This window comes from Bombina bombina, chromosome 12, assembly GCF_027579735.1.
Source record: "Bombina bombina isolate aBomBom1 chromosome 12, aBomBom1.pri, whole genome shotgun sequence".
Taxonomy (NCBI): domain Eukaryota; kingdom Metazoa; phylum Chordata; class Amphibia; order Anura; family Bombinatoridae; genus Bombina; species Bombina bombina.
In genome coordinates this window covers 93,460,183-93,481,566 of record NC_069510.1, presented here as the reverse complement: position 1 = coordinate 93,481,566, position 21,384 = coordinate 93,460,183, and the positions used below count along the sequence as shown (strand labels likewise).

The following is a 21,384-nucleotide window of genomic DNA, read 5'->3' as shown; positions in this document are numbered from 1 at the left end:
CCATGTAAGCCCCAACACTGGCACATTTTTGTTTTATTTGAAACTGTACAGCTCAATTGCGCAACCAATTACGTGAGAGTAGGGTTTGTCTATCACCCCAGTCAAATGAATCTGGAGTGATTTTCATCCTCCAAATCCAAGTTGGTGAGAGGGTTTATGAAGCAGAGGTTTAAACCAGATGGTAGCACTATTTCCTTTAATGTAATACTTCAGGCATGTGCACGCTACCTACCTAGGTATCTCTTCAACAAAGAATAACAAGAGAACAAAGCATATTGAAACTTAAAATTGTGAATTATGAAAGAAAAGTTTCCCTTTAATCTCATGTTTGGAATGCCCAGTGATGCCCAACTCATTTCTACTTTGCAACGGAACCATCTCTGAAACCCACTGCACATTCTGGTCAGGTCAGATCACCCATACTCACCAAAAACTCCACTCCAGTCTCGCAGAGCCAGAGCTAGCCAGGAAATGTTTAAAGTATAAGAGAAGAAACTTTTCTTACGTTCTGATGCGTTTGGCTGTCTGTTCCTCCTTAGCCCCCTAAAGAAGAATGTGTGCAGAAGAACTACTGGGGCCTTACGGTGCACTACTGACAATAAAGTACTTGGCGGAACAGTTGGATTTAGCACTGGGTGCTGCACTGTTTGAGATTTGGGGCGCGCTATGGGTGGTGCTATGTTCATCTACAAGAGCGCTAAACATAGCACAGACTGTAAGACCTGCATTAAGAATAAAGCAATTTGTGACTCCAACATTGTGGCAGAAAATGGCTATTCGTCCCTAAGTCATTTTATAGGATGAGCCTAGTGTTCGTGCTCCTCACGCTCTTTGGTCTGTTTCCTGGATTCTGCCTGCTACCATGGCTGTGGACGGATTACCTGGCTGCTGACGTTTGGAACTACATTTTCAGGTATTGTTTTTTGGTCACTCCTTGTGCTTTCTGACTGACCTTCCGGCTCCTGACCTTGCTTTGTGTCCAGACGTATGCTCCTGCTCTATCCATTAGTACTGGCACCTGGTTCCTGTCTGCTTCAACGGCTACTGACTTACCACGTCAACCATTTGTTGGTCTCACTATTTCTCTTTATTAAAGACATCCTGAGCTTCCACTGATGCCATAAATACAGTTGCATAACTGGGTGCCAGCTTGGTATCTATTACTGATCCACAAACCTGTAATTAGTAGCCATAATCTCTCTCAGCGTGCCAGCAACATAGAAGTGTTTTAAAAGAACTGAGTTTTCTAGGCATTAGAAAAGTAATGCCCACTGGCAGAGCTCGCAACTGTCCCGCATTTTGCGGGATTTCTACTCTGCTCTCTCTCCGGTTGCTCCCTCTTTAGAGCAACTGTCCCGGTTGTCAGAGAAAAACAAGGAACTGCCCCAGCTATGCCCAAGGCATGACAGATTCTGCCCGACCTCACCCGCTACGGACTAGTGACCCCACCCTTTACAACTGCAGCCTCACTGACAGGTCTCGCCCCTCACTTCCCAGTCCTGGAAAACCTTCTGAAAATATCAGACGTTATGTACTGGAGAGGTAGTAATATTGATTGACATCACATGAAAATAAAAAATAACTTACATGATTCAGGTAGAGCATGCCATTTTGACTTTTGACTTCTATTATCAAACTGACTTTGTTCTTTTGGTATCCTTTGTTGAAAAAATAATATGTATATATCCTCATGAGAAGCAATGCACTACTGGGGAGCTAGTTGGTGATTGGTTGCTACACATTTGTCTCTTGTCACCAGATGTGTTCAGCTAGCTCACAGTAGTAAATTGCTGCCCTGGTTATGACTTTAACTATGGGATTGATTCCAACTTTTCTGGGTGATTTTATTTTTTCATTGGTTCATTTTTTTTCCCGTTAACAGCAGTTATGCAGCAGCAATCTTAAGACCGCTGGTCCTTAACTGGTCTGCCTGCTCTGAGCCTGCGGACATCAATCCGCCCGATCCTATACAATCGGGTTGATTGACACCCCCTGCTAGCGGCCGATTGACTGCGAATCTGCAAGGGGCGGCATTGCACAAGCAGTTCACAAGAACTGCTTGTGCAATGATAAATGGCGACAGCGTATGCTGTTGGCATTCATCGATGTCTGTTGGACATGATCCGCTGAGCGGATCATGTCGGATAGACCGATGATAAATTTTCTCACAACGGCACTCGGAAATGCTGATAATAGATGCTGATCACTACAATCCCAAATGAGTTAAAATGGTTCATGGACTTCGTGTGTGTGTTTGCAACTGGATAGAGTGGTTATTATGTGCTAAACAACCTGAATGCTCTTTTGTATAAGGGCATTATGGGTATACCTATTTGGGCATGTTTGATCTATGCTGTTTTAAATCTCTTTATATGTTAAAAGTATTTTTTTTTTTTTTAATTTTTGTTAGTTTTTCATCCAAAATCAAGAAGAACAGTGCAAGATATGAATTTCCATAAGGAGAAAGTAACCACAATCTGTGTCACCAATAAGTTGCGGACAGGAAGTGCGTCTGACCTCCCAAACCGCAGGATCAAGCACAGTTGGGGCATCTGAAACTGCTTACAGTGCTCTGCTGCAAAGTTGGAAACTATGCATTAAAGTCCTTTTTATATACATAATAACTATTTAAAAAACATTTAACCCCTTTATGACAGCGGACTTACCCTTCTACGAAGTGTCGCATACAGAAATAGAGCACTCTAGCTGCTGTCGGTGAGACCCGTGCTGTTATAGCCCTGAATGCCCCTTGCAACAGGGTACTGGGTATGTCATTGTCATTAACAGGTTAAACTCTCATTTTGTTTGCTTTGTTTTGCAGTACATGGACATAACCTTACAAATACCTCTTGAGTATGTATATCTTGTCTCTTCTGTTGTGGTCAGTAAGCGCCTGCACTAATCAACCAATCAGAGTGCATCGTCTTGCCGAGTTCATGATTCTGGCTTCTAGATTATATTATTATATATTTCACTGGAAAGGGTTAAACTACAGGAAAAGGGTCAAAATAAATAACAAAACTACAGTGCAAAGTGTTCTTCCTACTCAGAATGACCCAGTTTGAGTTAAAAGAACCTTTAATCTGTACAAAAACAAGCTGCAAAGGCTGGGGCAACAAATTATTTCTGCAATCTGCTGTTAAAGAGAATATTCTCTGGGTGCACGTGGTGGATTGCTGACGCTTGGTCACACAGGTGACACCATATTCAGGAATTCTCTGCTGCTCCCCAGCATCAACCCCTGCTGACTCTCGCACAGCTGGCCAGCCGCCTGTTGATTACTTTCTTGAGCCGCTAAGGCAACAATGTATTTATAGGCAACAGTTGTTCTGCGCAACTGGCAAAGCTACTGCTACTAACACTAACCCTCTGTGATGTGACCGCAGAATGCAGTGCAACTCTGCTCGTGGTCTGAGAAGCGCAACATGAAGCAGAACTTAAAGGGACATGGAACACAAATTTTTTTCTTTCATGATTCAGCCATTTTAACCAATTTTCCTATTTACTTCTATTATCAACTTTTCTTCATTCTCCTGGTATCCTTTGTTGGAAATCAGGGAGCGTGCACGTATCTGCAGCAGTATATGACAGCAGTTTCGCAAGAGTGTTATACATTTGCAAGATCAGCATTTTTTCCACCAATCAGCAAGCGCTAGCCAGGGTCTGAACCAAAAAATAGGTCGGCTCCTAAGCTTTACATTCCTGCTTTTTAAAATAAAGATACCAAGAGAACAAAGAAAAATTGATAATAGGAGTAAATTAGAAAGTTGCTTAAAATTGCCTGCTCTATCTGAATCATGAAATAAAAAAAATAGCATTCGTACTTGCATGCAAGCGAAAGCACTAAATAGCGCACCACTTGTAATCTGGCCCAAAATGTTTATCTGTGTAGTAAAAATTTAGCAATTTGTTTTTATTTTGATCTGTTCTCCTATAATTTAACTCTAAATATTGTGTTTATTCCAATATCCACAGATTATGAAGTGTAGTATTCTGAAACATGACACTGCAACATGCTGCACAGCGATAGCAGGAGCTCATTTATCTGTGTCTAACTGGTCACAGCAAAGAACATTAAGATAAACACACTCGTTAAGCTTTTTAAGGGTTGTGTGGCCCCCCTAGCTCTACCTTAAAGGGACAGTCTGCACCTTAGTCATTTTACAGTGTTACCTTAGATTAAGCTGCAAATTAGCCTCCCGCACCCTTTCTATATCATGCAGCAGGAACAGTAAAAAAAGTTATTTTATAATGAATATTGTTTCTGGCCAGCTTGAAATGGCTGCCAAGCTCCGCCCACCGATGACATCACGATCTGGGCTCTATCTAGGCTCTCTGTTGAATAGCATTGACAGTCTGTTGAGTCCAACTAGTGAGCCTTTTGTGATCGGATGCCATATGCAGCCCAGATTATGATGTCATCAGTGGGCGGAGCTTGGCAGCCATTTCAAGTGGCCAGAAACAATATTCATTTTAAAATAACTGTTTTACCGTTCCTGCTGCATGATAAAGAAAATGTGCAGGAGGCTATTTGCAGCCTAATCTAAGGAAAGACTTTAAGATGACTAAGGTGTAGACTGTCCCTTTAAGCATCACAGTTGAACCAACCATATATATTTCACTTCTGAGCAGTGATTTTATCTCCTTGACTGCCAGTTACACATAAATCAAAGATTTTACCTCTTTGGCTGCCAGGAACACACATAACAGTGATTGTATCCCCTTTGTCTGCCAGTATCACACACAAAGCAGTGTTTTTACACCCCATGGTTCCGAGTAGACATGTGCGGTTCGTTTCGGATTAATTCGGAAATTCGGTAAATTCGGTAAATTCGGAGATTCGGATCGATTCGGATTTCCGAATTAAAATACTTCCGAATCTACCGAATGAATCCGAAATAGCTGCCGTATCTCCGAATAAATCCGAATTAGCTCGTTAAAATTCGGCATTTCCCCATAGGAAACAATGGGAGTTTCGGCTGAAAAAAAACTAACACCGCAGACCCATTGTTTCCTATGGGGAAACACTAAGTCTGCACCTAACACCCTAACATGTACCCCGAGTCTCTAAACACCCCTAATCTAACACTTATTAACCCCTAATCTGCTGCCTCCGCTATCGCTGACACCTGCAGTATTTTATTAACCCCTAATCTGCCGACCGAATATCGCCGCCACCTACATTATAGCTATTAACCCCTAATCTGCTGTCCCTAACACCGCCGACCCCTACATTATAGTTATTAACCCCTAATCTGCCCCCCCCCCAACGTCGCCGCAATCTAACTACAAGTATTAACCCCCTAATCTGCCGACCCGATATCGCCGCCGCCTACATTATAGCTATTAACCCCTAATCTGCTGTCCCTAACACCGCCGACCCCTACATTATAGTTATTAACCCCTAATCTGCCTCCCCCAACGTCGCCACAATCTAACTACAAGTATTAACCCCTAATCTGCCGACCCGATATCGCCGCCGCCTACATTATAGCTATTAACCCCTAATCTGCTGTCCCTAACACCGCCGACCCCTACATTATAGTTATTAACCCCTAATCTGCCTCCCCCCAACGTCGCCACAATCTAACTACAAGTATTAACCCCTAATCTGCCGACCGCAAATCGCCGCCACTATAATAAATGTATTAACCCCTAAACCGCCGTACTCCCGCCTCGCAAACACTATAATACATTTTATTAACCCCTAATCTGCCCTCCCTAACATCGCCGCCACCTACCTACAATTATTAACCCCTAATCTCCCGCCCCCAACGTCGCCGCTACTATAATAAGGTTATTAACCCCTAAACCTAAGTCTAACCCTAACACTAACACCCCCTAACTTAAATATAATTTAAATAAAACGAAATAAATTTACTATAGTTAAATAAATGAATCCTATTTAAATTAAAACTAAAGACTTACCTGTAAAATAAACCCTAAGATAGCTGCAATATAACTAATAGTTACATTGTAGCTATTTTAGGATTTATTTTTATTTTACAGGCAACTTTGTATTTATTTTAACTAGGTACAATAGTTATTAAATAGTTATTAACTATTTAATAACTACCTAGCTAAAATAAATACAAATTTACCTGTAAAATAAATCCTAACCTAAGTTACAATTACACCTAACACTACACTATCATTTAATTAATTAAATAAATGACTCATATTTAAAACTAAATACTTACCTGTAAAATAAACCCTAATATAGCTGCAATATAACTAATAGTTACATTGTAGCTATTTTAGCATTTATATTTATTTTACAGGCAACTTTGTATTTATTTTAACTAGGTACAATAGCTATTAAATAGTTATTGACTAATTAATAGCTACCTAGTTAAAATAATTACAAAATTACCTGTAAAATAAATCCTAACCTAAGTTACAATAAAACCTAACACTACACTGTCATTAAATAAATTAACTACAAGTACCTACAATTATCTACAATTAAATAAACTAAAGTACAAAACCCCCCCACTAAATTACAAAAAATAAAAAACCACTAAATTACAAAAAATAAAAAAATATTACAAGAATTTTAAACTAATTACACCTAATCTAAGCCCCCTAATAAAATAACAAAGCCCCCCAAAATAAAAAAATGCCCTACCCTATACTAAATTACAAAAGTTAACAGCTCTATTACCTTACCAGCCCTGAGCAGGGCCCTTTGCGGGGCATGCCCCAAAGAAAACAGCTCTTTTGCCTGTAAAAAAAAAACACAATCCCCCCCCACATTACAACCCACCACCCACATACCCCTACTCTAACCCAAACCCCCCTTAAATAAACCTAACACTACCCCCCTGAAGATCTCCCTACCTTGAGTCGTGTTCACCCAGACGGGCCGAAGTCTTCATCCGATGGGGCAGAAGAGGACATCCAGACCGGCAGAAGTCTTCATCCAAGCGGGGCAAGAAGAGGTCTTCCATCCATCATACAAGTACCAAAATACAAACAAACACTAAATTACCAAAAATAATAAAATATTACAATAATTTTAAACTAATTACACCTAATCTAAGCCCCCTACTAGCTATTAATATAGCTTCAATATAACTAATAGTTACATTGTAGCTATTTTAGGATTTATATGTATTTTACAGGCAACTTTGTATTTATTTTAACTAGGTACAATAGTTATTAAATAGTTAATAACTATTTAATAACTACCTAGCTAAAATAAATACAAATTTACCTGTAAAATAAATCATAACCTAAGTTACAATTACACCTAACACTACACTATCATTAAATTAACTAAATAAATGAATCCTATATAAAACTAAAGACTTACCTGTAAAATAAACCCTAATATAGCTGCAATATAACTAATAGTTAGATTGTAGCTATTTTAGCATTTATATTTATTGTACAGGCAACTTTGTATTCATTTTAACTAGGTTCAATAGCTATTAAATAGATATTGACTATTTAATAGCTACCTAGTTAAAATAATTACAAAATTACCTGTAAAATAAATCCTAACCTAAGTTACAATTAAACCTAACACTACACTATCATTAAATAAATTAACTACAAGTACCTACAATTAAATACAATTAAAAAAACTAAACTAAAGTACAAACCCCCCCCCACTAAATTACAAAAAATAAAAAAATATTGCAAGAATTTTAAACTAATTACACCTAATCTAAGCCCCCTAATAAAATAACAAAGCCCCCCAAAATAAAAAAAATGCCCTAACCTATACTAAATTACAAAAGTTAACAGCTCTATTACCTTACCAGCCCTGAACAGGGCCCTTTGCGGGGCATGCCCCAAAGAAAACAGCTCTTTTGCCTGTAAAAAAAAAACACAATCCCCCCCCCCACATTACAACCCACCACCCATATACCCCTACTCTAACCCAAACCCCCCTTAAATAAACCTAACACTACCCCCCTGAAGATCTCCCTACCTTGAGTCGTGTTCACCCAGCCGGGCCGAAGTCTTCATCCGATGGGGCAGAAGAGGACATCCAGACCGGCAGAAGTCTTCATCCAAGCGGGGCAAGAAGAGGTCTTCCATCCATCAGAAAAGTACAAAAAAACAAACAAACACTAAATTAGCAAAAATAATAAAATATTACAACCATTTTAAACTAATTACACCTAATCTAAGCCCCCTACTAGCTATTAATATAGCTACAATATAACTAATAGTTACATTGTAGCTATTTTAGGATTTATATTTATTTTACAGGCAACTTTGTATTTATTTTAACTAGGTACAATAGCTATTAAATAGTTAATAACTACCTAGCTAAAATAAATACAAATTTACCTGTAAAATAAACCCTAACCTAAGTTACAATTACACCTAACACTACACTGTCATTAAATTAACTAAATAAATGAATCCTATATAAAACTAAATACTTACCTGTAAAATAAACCCTAATATAGCTACAATATAACTAATAGTTACATTGTAGCTATTTTAGCATTTATATTTATTTTACAGGCAACTTTGTATTTATTTTAACTAGGTACAATAGCTATTAAATAGTTATTGACTAATTAATAGCTACCTAGTTAAAATAATTACAAAATTACCTGTAAAATAAATCCTAACCTAAGTTACTATTAAACCTAACACTACACTATCATTAAATAAATTAACTACAAGTACCTACAATTAAATACAATGAAATAAACTAAACTAAAGTACAAAAAAAACAAACACTAAATTACAAAAAATAAAAAAAATTACAAGAATTTTAAACTAATTACACCTAATCTAAGCCCCCTAATAAAATAACAAAGCCCCCCAAAATAAAAAAATGCCCTACCCTATACTAAATTACAAAAGTAATCAGCTCTATTACCTTACCAGCCCTGAACAGGGCCCTTTGCGGGGCATGCCCCAAAGAAAACAGCTCTTTTGCCTGTAAAAAAAAACACAATACCCCCCCCACATTACAACCCACCACCCACATACCCCTACTCTAACCCAAACCCCCCTTAAATAAACCTAACACTACCCCCCTGAAGATCTCTCTACCGTGTCTTCACCCAGCGGGCCGAAGTCTTCATCCGATGGGGCAGAAGAGGACATCCAGACCGGCAGAAGTCTTCATCCAAGCGGGGCAAGAAGAGGTCTTCCATCCATCAGAAGTCTTGATCCAGGCGGCATCTTCTCTGTTCATCCATCCGGAGCGGAGCGGCAGCATCCTGAAGACATCCCACGCAGAGCATCCTCTTCTTTCTTGATCCGACGACTAGGTGACTGTACCTTTAAGTGACGTCATCCAAGATGGCGTCCCTTGAATTCCGATTGGCTGATAGGATTCTATCAGCCAATCGGAATTAAGGTAGGAAAAATCTGATTGGCTGATTTAATCAGCCAATCAGATTCAAGTTCAATCCAATTGGCTGATGGAATCAGCCAATCAGATTGACCTCGCATTCTATTGGCTGTTCCGATCAGCCAATAGAATGCGAGCTCAATCTGATTGGCTGATTGGATCAGCCAATCGGATTGAACTTGAATCTGATTGGCTGATTGAATCAGCCAATCAGATTTTTCCTACCTTAATTCCGATTGGCTGATAGAATCCTATCAGCCAATCGGAATTCAAGGGACGCCATCTTGGATGACGTCACTTAAAGGTACAGTCACCTAGTCGTCGGATCAAGAAAGAAGAGGATGCTCTGCGTGGGATGTCTTCAGGATGCTGCCGCTCCGCTCCGGATGGATGAACAGAGAAGATGCCGCCTGGATCAAGACTTCTGATGGATGGAAGACCTCTTCTTGCCCCGCTTGGATGAAGACTTCTGCCGGTCTGGATGTCCTCTTCTGCCCCATCGGATGAAGACTTCGGCCCGCTGGGTGAAGACACGGTAGAGAGAGATCTTCAGGGGGGTAGTGTTAGGTTTATTTAAGGGGGGTTTGGGTTAGAGTAGGGGTATGTGGGTGGTGGGTTGTAATGTGGGGGGGGGGTATTGTGTTTTTTTTTACAGGCAAAAGAGCTGTTTTCTTTGGGGCATGCCCCGCAAAAGGCCCTGTTCAGGGCTGGTAAGGTAATAGAGCTGATTACTTTTGTAATTTAGTATAGGGTAGGGCATTTTTTTTATTTTGGGGGGCTTTGTTATTTTATTAGGGGGCTTAGATTAGGTGTAATTAGTTTAAAATTCTTGTAATTTTTTTTATTTTTTGTAATTTAGTGTTTGTTTTTTTTGTACTTTAGTTTAGTTTATTTCATTGTATTTAATTGTAGGTACTTGTAGTTAATTTATTTAATGATAGTGTAGTGTTAGGTTTAATAGTAACTTAGGTTAGGATTTATTTTACAGGTAATTTTGTAATTATTTTAACTAGGTAGCTATTAAACAGTAAATATCTATTTAATAGCTATTGTACCTAGTTAAAATAAATACAAAGTTGCCTGTAAAATAAATATAAATGCTAAAATAGCTACAATGTAACTATTAGTTATATTGTAGCTATATTAGGGTTTATTTTACAGGTAAGTATTTAGTTTTATATAGGATTAATTTATTTAGTTAATTTAATGACAGTGTAGTGTTAGGTGTAATTGTAACTTAGGTTAGGGTTTATTTTACAGGTAAATTTGTATTTATTTTAGCTAGGTAGTTATTAACTATTTAATAGCTATTGTACCTAGTTAAAATAAATACAAAGTTGCCTGTAAAATAAATATAAATCCTAAAATAGCTACAATGTAACTATTAGTTATATTGAAGCTATATTAATAGCTAGTAGGGGGCTTAGATTAGGTGTAATTATTTAAAAATTATTGTAATATTTTATTATTCTTGCTAATTTAGTGTTTGTTTGTTTTTTTGTACTTTTCTGATGGATGGAAGACCTCTTCTTGCCCCGCTTGGATGAAGACTTCTGCCGGTCTGGATGTCCTCTTCTGCCCCATCGGATGAAGACTTCGGCCCGGCTGGGTGAACACGACTCAAGGTAGGGAGATCTTCAGGGGGGTAGTGTTAGGTTTATTTAAGGGGGGTTTGGGTTAGAGTAGGGGTATGTGGGTGGTGGGTTGTAATGTGGGGGGGGGGTATTGTGTTTTTTTTTACAGGCAAAAGAGCTGTTTTCTTTGGGGCATGCCCCGCAAAAGGCCCTGTTCAGGGCTGCTAAGGTAATAGAGCTGTTAACTTTTGTAATTTAGTATAGGGTAGGGCATTTTTTTTTATTTTGGGGGGCTTTGTTATTTTATTAGGGGGCTTAGATTAGGTGTAATTAGTTTAAAATTCTTGTAATATTTTTTTATTTTTTGTAATTTAGTGGGGGGTTTTTTGCACTTTAGTTTAGTTTTTTTAATTGTATTTAATTGTAGGTACTTGTAGTTAATTTATTTAATGATAGTGTAGTGTTAGGTTTAATTGTAACTTAGATTAGGATTTATTTTACAGGTAATTTTGTAATTATTTTAACTAGGTAGCTATTAAACAGTAAATATCTATTTAATAGCTATTGTACCTAGTTAAATACAAAGTTGCCTGTACAATAAATATAAATGCTAAAATAGCTACAATGTAACTATTAGTTATATTGCAGCTATATTAGGGTTTATTTTACAGGTAAGTCTTTAGTTTTATATAGGATTCATTTATTTAGTTAATTTAATGATAGTGTAGTGTTAGGTGTAATTGTAACTTAGGTTATGATTTATTTTACAGGTAAATTTGTATTTATTTTAGCTAGGTAGTTATTAAATAGTTATTAACTATTTAATAGCTATTGTACCTAGTTAAAATAAATACAAAGTTGCCTGTAAAATAAATATAAATCCTAAAATAGCTACAATGTAACTATTAGTTATATTGAAGCTATATTAATAGCTAGTAGGGGGCTTAGATTAGGTGTAATTAGTTTAAAATTATTGTAATATTTTATTATTTTTTGTAATTTAGTGTTTGTTTGTATTTTGGTACTTGTATGATGGATGGAAGACCTCTTCTTGCCCCGCTTGGATGAAGACTTCTGCCGGTCTGGATGTCCTCTTCTGCCCCATCGGATGAAGACTTCGGCCCGGCTGGGTGAACACGACTCAAGGTAGGGAGATCTTCAGGGGGGTAGTGTTAGGTTTATTTAAGGGGGGTTTGGGTTAGAGTAGGGGTATGTGGGTGGTGGGTTGTAATGTGGGGGGGGGGATTGTGTTTTTTTTTTACAGGCAAAAGAGCTGTTTTCTTTGGGGCATGCCCCGCAACGGGCCCTGTTCAGGGCTGGTAAGGTAATAGAGCTGTTAACTTTTGTAATTTAGTATAGGGTAGGGCATTTTTTTTATTTTGGGGGGCTTTGTTATTTTATTAGGGGGCTTAGATTAGGTGTAATTAGTTTAAAATTCTTGTAATATTTTTTTATTTTTTGTAATTTAGTGTTTGTTTTTTTTTGTAATTTAGTGGGGGGGTTTTGTACTTTAGTTTATTTAATTGTAGATAATTGTAGGTACTTGTAGTTAATTTATTTAATGACAGTGTAGTGTTAGGTTTAATTGTAACTTAGGTTAGGATTTATTTTACAGGTAATTTTGTAATTATTTTAACTAGGTAGCTATTAATTAGTCAATAACTATTTAATAGCTTTTGTACCTAGTTAAAATAAATACAAAGTTGCCTGTAAAATAAATATAAATGCTAAAATAGCTACAATGTAACTATTAGTTATATTGCAGCTATATTAGGGTTTATTTTACAGGTAAGTATTTTGTTTTAAATATGATTCATTTATTTAGTTAATTTAATGATAGTGTAGTGTTAGGTGTAATTGTAACTTAGGTTAGGATTTATTTTACAGGTAAATTTGTATTTATTTTAGCTAGGTAGTTATTAAATAGTTATTAACTATTTAATAACTATTGTACCTAGTTAAAATAAATACAAAGTTGCCTGTAAAATAAAAATAAATCCTAAAATAGCTACAATGTAACTATTAGTTATATTGCAGCTATCTTAGGGTTTATTTTACAGGTAAGTCTTTAGTTTTAAATAGGATTCATTTATTTAACTATAGTAAACTTATTTCGTTTTATTTAAATTATATTTAAGTTAGGGGGTGTTAGTGTTAGGGTTAGACTTAGGTTTAGGGGTTAATAACCTTATTATAGTAGCGGCGACGTTGGGGGCGGGAGATTAGGGGTTAATAATTGTAGGTAGGTGGCGGCGATGTTAGGGAGGGCAGATTAGGGGTTAATAAAATGTATTATAGTGTTTGCGAGGCGGGAGTGCGGCGGTTTAGGGGTTAATACATTTATTATAGTTGCGGCGATTTGCGGTCGGCAGATTAGGGGTTAATACTTGTAGTTAGATTGTGGCGACGTTGGGGGGAGGCAGATTAGGGGTTAATAACTATAATGTAGGGGTCGGCGGTGTTAGGGACAGCAGATTAGGGGTTAATAGCTATAATGTAGGCGGCGGCGATATCGGGTCGGCAGATTAGGGGTTAATACTTGTAGTTAGATTGCGGCGACGTTGGGGGAGGCAGATTAGGGGTTAATAACTATAATGTAGGGGTCGGCGGTGTTAGGGACAGCAGATTAGGGGTTAATAGCTATAATGTAGGCGGCGGCGATATCGGGTCGGCAGATTAGGGGTTAATACTTGTAGTTAGATTGCGGCGACGTTGGGGGGGGGCAGATTAGGGGTTAATAACTATAATGTAGGGGTCGGCGGTGTTAGGGACAGCAGATTAGGGGTTAATAGCTATAATGTAGGCGGCGGCGATATCGGGTCGGCAGATTAGGGGTTAATACTTGTAGTTAGATTGCGGCGACGTTGGGGGAGGCAGATTAGGGGTTAATAACTATAATGTAGGGGTCGGCGGTGTTAGGGACAGCAGATTAGGGGTTAATAGCTATAATGTAGGTTGCGGCGATATCCGATCGGCAGATTAGGGGTTAAATAATGTTATTATAGGGTTTGCGATGTGGGGGGGCCTCGGTTTAGTGGTTCATAGGTAGTTTATGGGTGTTAGTGACTTAGTGTACTAAATGGGTGTTAGTGTACTAAAAACATACCGAATTTCGGAACGGAATAGAACCGAATTCAGCCGAATCCGAATAAATCCGAAACAAATTTATTCGGATCCGAATAAATCCGAAACAAATTTATTCAAATTTTGCCGAATCCTATTCGATCCGAAACGAAATTCGAAAAGTCCGAATCAATCCGAACCGAAAACGAACCGAATTTTTTAGCGGTGCACATGTCTAGTTCCGAGTACAAAATCAGAGCAGTGATACCTCAGTAGCTACATGTAACACACAGAAAACATTATTGTAAATCCCCCAGACTGCCAGAACCATAAGGCAGTGATTGTTTTACCCCCTTGGCTGCCAGAGTAGTACATGTGCTGTGTCACTTCTTTCTGGCCTATATTTCTCATGCATTATATCATAAGAAGCCTTTAGTAATTTTCAACCAATCAGAGGAGTTTAAAAAACAAATGCATGATAAAAAGACAATGCAATAGCACTAAGGTGCGGATTTATTAACTGTCAAACGGACGATGTCCGCCTGACATCGCTAAATGCTGACAACATACACTGTCGATATTTAACATTGCACAGGCATTTCTAGTGAAATGCTTGTGCAATGCCGCCCCTTGCAGATTCGAGGCCAATCGCCGCTAGCAGAGGGTGTCAATTAACCCAATCGTATTCGATCAGGTGGATTTATGTCCTCAGCCTCAGAGGCCGCAAACGAGTTAAGGAGCAGCGGTCTTAAGACCGCTGCATCTTAACTCCTGTTTCCGGCGAGACTAACGGCTCACGCGGAAACAGCTGTATTCAGGGCTATTCGACCCTTAATAAATCGGCCCCTTAGTCTGAACTTCAAATGAGTAGTAGATCTTTTTTCTGAGAAATTTCAGTTATGTCTTTTTCCACCACTCCTGTATCATGTGACAGCAATCAGCCAATCACAAATGCATGTACATATATACTGTGAATTCTTGCACATACTCAGTAAGAGCTGGTGACTCAAAAAAGTGTAAATATAAAAAGACTGCACATTTTTGTTAATGGAAGTAAATTGCAAAGTTGTTCAAAAGTGTGTGCTCTATGAATCATGAAAGTTTCATTTTAACTTGAGTGTCCCTTTAAAATTCCAGTATATTTTGTAACGATTTTACTGGACAGCCTGCTAAAATATTTGACTGCCAAAGCACAAAAAACAAACGAAGATTGCATATTCCACAATTTTTTGTTTCCTTAATAAATACTTTTAATAGGAGATTAAACATTTATATATATATATATATATATATACCAGCTTAGCAGAATCTCTTCATGAATATGGCATCAGTTAGTCATACAAACATTCCCAGGCATAATCACACACCTGTTTCAGAGTAAAGCTGACATTGTTTTCCTGTCGTCACTAACACAAGAGGTTTGTCTAAGTCAAATCATATTAGGGTTTTGATGTAAAGCAAACTGATGGGTAGTGAGGGCAAGGGCCACACAGAGTTAATCTGCAGAAGACTGAGGAATCATTAATAATGTATACTGACAGAAAGATTGCACTGCAGTACAACAGGGTTTTCACTTAAGGACATCATAACAATGTTAAGTGCAGGTAATAGCATTTGTTTTCTGTGAGTGCACCTAGTAACCTTTTAATTCCAGGGTAAAATACATAAGTCCAGCCCCTGTTATATATTGATACAATGAGATCTGTAGTGATACTGATGTGTTTACAGCGGTAATTTGCTGAAATGTAAAACCAGGTGCTTTGAAAGGATAAAATAATGTAACAATTAACCGTTCTGATTTGTTAGGGTGTTTTATTACTACACAAATTATTGTGTGCAACTATGTAATTTAAGGGATAGGAAAATCAAAATTAAACTTACATGATTTAGATAGAGCAGGTAATTTTAAGACACTTTTAAATTTACTTCTATTTTCAAATGTACTTCGTTCTCTTAGTATCCCTTGTTAAAAAATGAATACACACATATTGGTGCCTGCACACATTTGTCTCTTGTGATTGGCTAAATAGATATTTTCAGCTTCCTGTCAGTAGTGCAATGCTGTTCCTTCAGCAATGGATAACAAGTGAATGAAGAAAATTTGATAACAGAATTAAATTGGAAAGTTGTTTAAATTCTTATGTTCTATCTGAATCATAAAAGAACATTTTGGGGTTTACTATCCCTTTAAACCCAAAAAGGGGTTTAACACATGGGGCCACATTATAATAAGCTGTGAAATCAGCTTTGGGGCTCCAGTATTTCAGGTGATCCTAAAAGGCTAGTTAAAGGGACACTGAACCTAAATTTTTTCTTTCATGATTCAGATAGAGCATGCAATTTTAAGCAACTTTCTAATTTACTCCTATTACCAATTTTTCTTTGTTTGTTTATTTGAAATAGAAGGCATCTAAGTTTTTTTTTGTTTTTTTTGTTTTACAACTCTGGACAGCACTTTTTATTGGTGGATGAATTTATCCACCAATCAGCAAAAACAACCCAGGTTGTTCACCAAAAATGGGCCGGCATCTAAACTTACATTCTTGCATTTCAAATAAAGATAGCAAGAGAATAAAGAAAATTTGATAAAAGGAGTAAATTAGAAAGTTGCTTAAAATGTCATGCTCAATCTGAATCACGAAAGAAAAAATTTGAGTTCAGTGCCCCTTTAACCCCTTAATGACCGAGGACGTGCAGGGTACGTCCTCAAAAAAAAGGCAGTTAATGCCTGAGAACGTACCCTGCACGTCCTCGGTTTGGAAAGCAGCTGGAAGCGATCCTGCTCGCTTCCAGCTGCTTTCCGGTTATTGCAGTGATGCCTCGATATCGAGGCATCCTGCAATAACCATTTGTAGCCATCCGGTGCAGAGAGAGCCACTCTGTGGCCCTCTCTGCACCGGACATTAACGGCTACGTTCGTTGGTGGGTGGGAGCCGGTATGGGAGGTGGGTGGCGGCCATCGATGGCCTTTGTGATGCGGAGGGGGGCGGGATCGGGGGCGGGGACGACCGGGGGGACGCGCACGGACGCGCGCGCGTGCACGGGTAGGCCGGGCGGGCGCGTGCACGGGGAGGGAGCGGGTGGGAACCACTACGCTACAGAAAATGTTTATGTTAGAAGTGGGGATCAAAGGGGTTAATATGGTTTTTTTGGTGATCGGTTTGGCTGGTGGGGTATTGGACTGTGGGGGGGAAGCTACACTACAGAAACAAAAAGTAAAACATAAAAAATAAAACATTTTTATTTGCAAACTGGGTACTGGCAGACAGCTGCCAGTACCCAAGATGGCCCCAATAAGGCAGAGGGGGAGGGTTAGGGAGCTATTTTGGGGGGATCAGGGAGGTTGGGGGCTAAGGGGGGACCCTACATAGCAGCATATGTAAATATGCTTAAAAAAAATTATTATTTTTTTTTTTATATACCTTTTATTTTAGTACTGGCAGACTTTCTGCCAGTACTTAAGATGGCGGGGACAATTGTGGGGTGGGGGAGGGAAGAGTGCTGTTTGGGAGGGATCAGGGGGTGGGATGTGTCAGGTGGGAGTCTGATCTCTACACTAAAGCTAAAATTAACCCTGCAAGCTCCCTACAAACTACCTAATTAACCCCTTCACTGCTGGCCATAATACACATGTGATGCGCAGCAGCATTTAGCGGCCTTATAATTACCAAAAAGCAACGCCAAAGCCATATATGTCTGCTATTTATGAACAAAGGGGATCCCAGAGAAGCATTTAAAACCATTTGTGCCATAATTGCACAAGCTGTTTGTAAATAATTTTAGTGAAAAACCTAAAGTTTGAAAAAGTGAACAATTTTTTTTTATTTGATTGCTTTTGGCGGTGAAATGGTGGCATGAAATATACCAAAATGGGCCTAGATCAATACTTGGGGTTGTCTACTACACTACACTAGAGCTAAAATTAACCCTAGAAGCTCCCTACATGCTCCCTAATTAACCCATTCACTGCTGGGCATAATACACGGTTGGTGCGCAGTGGCATTTAGCAGCCTTCTAATTACCAAAAAGCAAAGCCAAAGCCATATATGTCTGCTATTTATGAACAAAGGGGATCCCAGAGAAGCATTTACAACCATTTATTCCATAATTTCATGAGTTGTTTGTAAATAATTTCAGTGAGAAACCTAAAGTTTGTGAAAAAATTTGTGAAAAAGTAAAATAATTTTTTTATTTGATCGCATTCGGCGGTGAAATGGTGCCATGAAATATACCAAAATGGGCCTAGATCAATACTTTGGGATGTCTTCTAAAAAAAAATATATACATGTCAATGGATATTCAGAGATTCCTGAAAGATATTAGTGTCCCAATGTAACTAGCGCTAATTTTGAAAAAAAGTGGTTTGGAAATGGCAAAGTGCTACTTGTACTTATAGCCCTATAACTTGCAAAAAAAGTAAAGAACATGTAAACATTGGGTATTTCTAAACTCAGGACAAAATTTAGAAACTATTTAGCATGGGTGTTTTTTGGTGGTTGTAGATGTGTAACAGATTTTGGGGGTCAAAGTTAGAAAAAGTGTGTTTTTTTCCATTTTTTCCTCATATTTTATAATATTTTTTATAGTAAATTATAAGATATGATGAAAATAATGGTATATTTTGAAAGTCCATTTAATGGCGAGAAAAACGGTATATAATATGTGTGGGTACAGTAAATGAGTAAGAGGAAAATTACAGCTAAACACAAACACCACAAAAATGTAAAAATAGCCTTGGTCCCAAACGGACAGAAAATGGAAAAGTGCTGTGGTCATTAAGGGGTTAAACTGTTTAAACTCTCCACCCCCTTAAAGGGACATTAAACACTAAATAAACGCAAGATAGAATGATGCATTCAAAGAAAAGATTAGTCTGAGAATAACATGTAGATGTATTTTTTAAAGTTTCATTAGCTGTTTAAATATTGACAAAATAAGTGTAGTTTTAGTTTCTATAAAACAATGGGAGCTGCCATGTTGTAACTTAGGATACCTTCTCTGCTGTGGCCAATTAGGGACATTTATAAATAGGTCACTAGAGTGTGCAGCCAATGGCTGTGTGGAATATAACAGTATGTTGCACTTCTATTTCTAACAGGAACTGAAAAAAAACTGATTTTAGAATGGAATTACTGGAGAAGGGCACTGAATCACGGGCCGACAACCCAAGTACAACCGCAAACACTGGCACGAACAAACTTCCGACCCACTAGGAAAAAGGACCACCGTCCTACCCTTCCCCAGCTGATCCGTCTTACTCTTCCTCAAAAATATCTCAACCCTGAACTCATAAAGAACCACATCCGAAATCCCCAAACCCCCCCTAGAATTCAAATTTTTGCTGACCAATTCCGATATCCGGAATGCCCCAAAAAAGGCCAAAACATAAGCCACTCTGAACAAACAAGTTTCGAAAACCGACAAGCAAACAACCCCCAAAATCCCATACAAATTCTTCAACAACGAAAAGGTAATCGGTCTCCTCCTATCAGGGGAGGGGCCTACCGAACCCCTCTTCAAGCCCTTTAGGACCTGCCGAACCCAAAAAACCCTTGTCACATCCTGAATATCCTGACAAAGCAGCAAGGCACCTCTCCATTGCCGAAGCCGACAATTTCTGAGATCCCCATTCCCACATCCAGTCCAACAGAAAACCTGTAAGCTCAAGACCCCTTTCACAAATACCACTGGCCATTAACCTGGACTCCCAGTCCCTCCACACTCTAGAATAAGAAGCCCAAGTACCTGGTGCCAACGAAGCCCTCACCAGTCTAGCCAGTCCTCCACTCCAAGCCTCCACAGATAACCCGGGCACGGGCAACCCGTCACGTCCGCCAGGGGGGCCAACTCCCGAAAACTTTGAAACTGAAAACGAGAGAGGGAGTCGGCTATAGAATTATAAACCCCCGGAATATGTTTAGCCTTAACGCACACGTTCATTCTCAAACATTTCAGAACCAACAGCCGCAACAAACGCAGAACAGGCAAGGAGGAAGAAGTCAAGGTATTTAAAGCATACACCACCCCCATATCAGTCGAAAACACAACAGACCGATTACACAAATCCTCCTCCCAAACAAACAGGGAGACAACAATGGGGAAAAGTTCCAAAAATACTAAATTTTTTACCAGGCCCAATGAATACCATTCATCAGGCCACCTATCCGCAAACCAACGACCTGAGAAATACGCACCAAAACCACAACCACCAGCGGAATCAGTCACCAGCCCCAATTCTTCATTAGACACCCTAGGCGCCTGAAACAATGCAGAACCGTTAAAACCCACCAAAAAACGCCTCCAAACCCGTAAGTCATCCTTCATTTCCTTAGACAACCGAACAAAATGGTGTGGCTTAACCACTCCCGCCGTCGCTAGCGTCAATCGTCTGCAAAAAAACCCTCCTTATCGGGATGATTCTGCATGCGAAATTAAACTTGCCTATCAACGACTGAAGATCCCGCAACGTAATCTTTTTAACCAACAAACAGCGGTCGATAACCTCCAGCAAATCTGACACCTTATCGCTTGGAAGTCTGCACTCCATACTCATGGAGTCAATCGTGATGCCCAGAAAATCAAGGGACGTAACCAGACCTTCTGAGTTTTCCTGCGCAATTGGGACGCCAAACTCTAAAGCGACCTGACAACAAACATCCTGCAGCCTCTTACAAGCTAGGGAACCAGCCGGTCCCACAAACAAAAAGTCGTCCAGGTAATGTACCAATGACGACAAGCCTGCCCTCTCCGAGACGACCCACTCAAGGAAAGTACTGAAGTGCTCAAAAAAGGAACACGAGATGGAGCAGCCCATGGGCAAACATAGGTCCACATAGTATGAGTCCTCCACACAACAGCCTAGCAAATGGTGCAAAGTCGGGTGCACAGGCAACAACCTGAAAGCCGACTCGATGTCAACTTTAGCCAGCAATGCCAAAGGTCCCGCTTCTCATTCTCAAACCAAGTCCACAGCTTGGTCAAAAGAGGCATATTTGACCGAAGACAATTCTTGAGGAATACCATAATTTACCGATCCCCCTTTCGGGAAAGATAAATGATGAATAAGCCTGAATTTCCCAGGCTCCCTCTTAGGCACCACCCCTAGCGGAGAGATTCTCAAATCCAGAATGGGCGGGGAACCAAAAGGACCCGCCATACGCCCCAACAACACCTCTTTCTTCAACTTTTCAATGACCACCCCCGGCCACAAGCGAGCAGACTTCAAATTACCCCTGAATACCCGACTGCCCCCCTGCGATGGAATAACAAAGCCAAACTGAAAACCATGGTACAGCAACGCCGCTCGCTCCATACAGCCCTGACGCCTAGCGTACAGGACGAGCCAAGGCTCCATCGCGCCTAACCTCACCGGAGTTGCCCCCTTTGTCAGCCGTATCGCCTGCTCCCCCTGATTTACCC

General features: G+C 39.3%; 1 protein-coding gene across 1 annotated transcript in view; it reads right to left on the bottom strand.

Moving 5' to 3' along the window:
• Positions 1-21,384, bottom strand: part of LOC128642688 (uncharacterized) — a 103,301-nt gene that overhangs the window by 53,552 nt on the left and 28,365 nt on the right. The window lies entirely within an intron of this gene.